The sequence below is a fragment of the Propithecus coquereli genome, unplaced genomic scaffold (assembly GCF_000956105.1).
Source record: "Propithecus coquereli isolate 6110/MARCELLA unplaced genomic scaffold, Pcoq_1.0 Scaffold166, whole genome shotgun sequence".
Taxonomy (NCBI): Eukaryota; Metazoa; Chordata; class Mammalia; order Primates; family Indriidae; genus Propithecus; species Propithecus coquereli.
Genome location: NW_012141191.1, coordinates 17,511 through 21,110, shown reverse-complemented (window position 1 = coordinate 21,110; position 3,600 = coordinate 17,511). Strand labels below are relative to the sequence as shown.

Below are 3,600 nucleotides of genomic sequence, written 5' to 3'. Positions count from 1 at the left end.
GAGACTTAATCCACTAAAATGATCTTTGCTTTTCTTTGTTTTAAATATAATTCACTTTACTTTGCTTCTTTTATTCTCTGGGTTTATTTTTTCCTAATACACATGACAAATTTTAATAAAAAAATTATATTCCAACTGAACAAAAGTAGATGCTTGCTAAGTGTATGTATAAATTTTATGTGGTTACTGAACTAACTGCTACTGGGCATTACAGAATATAGCATTAACTAATCCAATGTTTTCATCCTAAAGACTTCATGGTTCTAAGTTGAACCCCTATGAGTAGATGAATAAAAATAAACTAAAAGTAGACTTTTATTGGGAAACCCAGTCTGAAATGTCTCTTGTGTTTCATTTTCCTTCTGTAACATACTCCTAAGGACTATTTTCAAAAGTTGAATTTTCACTTAAGGTGATTAAGAATTTTTTTTATTCTAGATAACATTCTTTGCTCTTCCCTCCTTGAGTTCCCCAATTTCATTCTGTATCTTTTTTTTTCTTTTCCTTTTTTTAAACTTTAGTTTACTGGAGAAACTCTATTGAAGTAGATAACTTTTATCTCGGGAAAGGGAGTAAAATCAGAATTATTTTTCTACAAGCTACAGATACCGAAAGACTAGTGTGAAGAGTGGTTAGAAGCATGGATGAGGAAGAAAGGTTATACTTTTGCTTAGTGCAAGTTTAAGTGGTCAATAAAAGGCTTGCTTGAATTTTCCCAAATGTCTAAGCTCAAGCAAGGAAACATCCATTTTCTGTCTCATGATTTCTTTCCTTTATTGGAAATAAGTAAAAATTCATCATTTTTCTCAGAAGTTTGCAATGAAGAAAAGAACTATTAAGACTATTTGGTAAATAATATATTCTATGATATTATGGCATTTCCATGTGAGGCAGAAATAGCAAATGCTCATGAAAAGGGTATAACTTACTATGTCTTGCACAATGTGAGTAGGGTACGATTTTATACGAATCTCATGGGACATTAAAATTCTTACCTCACTAAAAGTGTTGTTAGACTGGGAATCATTGCTATAATAACCACAAAGGATGTAATCTATTGTTTGCCTTTTTCATGGTATTTGCCAATTTCCCTGATATCTGTGCAGTAACAAACCAGAAGCTAAACAAAAACCGAGAAAGAGGTTCCAGGGAGCATGGATCTCAGTTCCATGCATTGCAACTAAGATGGGTTTTTCTATGTGGCTTCTGCAGTCATATTATTCACACTTAATTCTTTATACTTATTTAGAATTAGTCACTGTACTGGTTTTGGGAGATAATAATTAACAAGAGTCTTTGCGGATATTCCGCAAGGGAGAGAAAGACACATAAAAAGGCCATGGGCATGTGCTCTTACAGCTGTATATCACGGCCAATGGGAACACAGACGGATGTTGTTAAATGCAGAGTGCTCCTGCGACTGCAGAGGTGAGGAGAAAGCCAGCCAGGGAATATGTGGTGGGAGCCAGGTTAGAACAGGTTATGACACGCATGAACAAAAAGCATGTGGGAATGAAAAGGTGCATGGGATAATCAGGAAGTGATGGGGCAGAGTGGCAGAGATGGGGAAAATTTATAGGGAGGGGAAGTTCTTCCCTCATACCTTCTAAATTATTGTGAGAAACTAAAGAGTGGCAGAGGAAAGAGAAAAAGGAATGAGTACAGACACATAATAACCATGGCATTTACTGAGTGCTGGGTAGGGTGCTACGTGTTTCACCACTCATTAGCTCTCTTAGTTTTATTCTGTGCAACTCAGTAAGGTTGATATCATTGTCTCCATTTTACAAATGAAGAAACTAAATTAGCAAGGTTATTTTACTTCTGAAGACACACTGCTAGCAGGGGTAGAGTCAGAATATGAACACAGATGTTTCCTGGATTTTTAATCTCAGAGTTTTGAGGTGTTTTTGGTAGGTAAAGTTTCCACCCCCCACAAATGCAATAGAAGCTAAGGGATGAGCCAAGAAAAACAGGCAATGATGCTGGAGTTGGGATCGGGGAACAGCATCCCTTGGTCCAGATGAACTGGAGAAGTGAGCAGGTGTGGGATCTGGGCCTTGAAAGCCACATGGATTCCGTACTGGGGAAGGTCGAGAAGCCCAGGCTGAGGAAGTTGTTCCTTTCTTCCTTCACCTTCTCTGCTATGATTTCAACTTGTGATTTCACCATTTTAAAATTTATTGCCATGTCTTGAACATTCCCATTTGTTTTGTTCACAAATCCTGAATGTGGCGCTGGCTTTCCCCTGTCTCAATTAGGGATTTACAGAATGCAAAATTCTACTACTCTATGTCTATAAAAAACAGAAAAATATGTATATATTTATCTCATTTTCAAAAGGCCAAGAAAATTTTATTTTCCAACATTTCTGTTCTCTACATAAATGTTTCTTTATATTGGAGTGGCTCATTAGGATCATAAAGTAATCCAATTAGCCTCACCTCTCTGTCTGAAATATTCTTTTTGCTTCTCAATCTCCAGGGGGTTAAGAAAAAAAAAGGAACAAATCCTCAAAACACACAGCAAGTTCTCGCACCCATTTGGACATCATTATTCTATCCTGTGAACCCCCTTACAGCACTTTGTGCATATTTTAGTACTTGTCACATCCAGCCTTGTTTCTTACTTGTCTGGGCAGCTTTCTAAGATGGGGTGATGCTCACTCTTCACCCTCTATACTGTATACCAATGAAAGGCATACAGTAGTTTTTGCACTGAGCATCTAACAATGTCACATTAATTTAACAGAATGACTCAAGGATTTGTTTTTCTTGGCACAATATGATCTCACCACCTTGTTTTCCTAGGATACAAAATTATCTCAATAAATGGGAATTCATTTTCCCAAAGTCTACATCCCAGGATGCTGTCTTTCTTTCTCTCCCTCTTGCTTCTCCTCACAGTGCTCATGGTTGGGGTCCTGTTATTTAACCTTTGGATGGCCAGGTTTGAGCCAGACAGAAAATTTAGGCTAAGCCATGAGTAACATGGAAGCTGAGTTTCTGGCTCCCTTTCTGAATATCTAAGGAGGAGAGAGCCCCAGAAAAGGAGGTATGGGTGAGGCTCTACTATTTAATTTCCATAATCTACAGGATAACATTACATTGATTCATATAAATCACATATGGCCTAATTTATATTTTCTACTGTAAACCTTACTAATTATATGACAAGGTCTCAGCAGCCATATTTCTCATCAGAAATAATGAAAGCATGTTAAAAATAGTTCACTCTAGTCCTTTTAGTTTGTAATAGGTATTGCATTTCATCCAAAGTACATCTGCTTATGTTCTATGCACATATTTGAAGGCTAAAATAAGCAACAAATCATTAAAAAGAACTTTTGTTTTAAGGAAGTGTTGGCTCAAAAAAGCACGTTTACATAAAACATGCTTCTGATAGCTGGAGATGCAGACATTCTTGACTTCTGGGCTGAGTAAGTGGTGTTACCTCTGTTGATCCTGTGAAGGCCACTTTGTCTATGTCCATGTGAGAAGAGATGGCTGCTCCTGCAGTGGGCCCGTAACCAGGGACAATGTTCACTACTCCAGGAGGAAACCCTGCCTGAGAGGTGAAAAAGGAAAATTTACCTAAGTG

At 37.4% G+C, this 3,600-nt stretch overlaps 1 protein-coding gene across 1 annotated transcript in view; it reads right to left on the bottom strand.

Moving 5' to 3' along the window:
* LOC105808025 (aldehyde dehydrogenase, cytosolic 2) overlaps nucleotides 1-3,600 on the bottom strand; it is a gene marked incomplete at its 5' end in the record, with an annotated part of 31,816 nt that overhangs the window by 27,176 nt on the left and 1,040 nt on the right. The window lies entirely within an intron of this gene.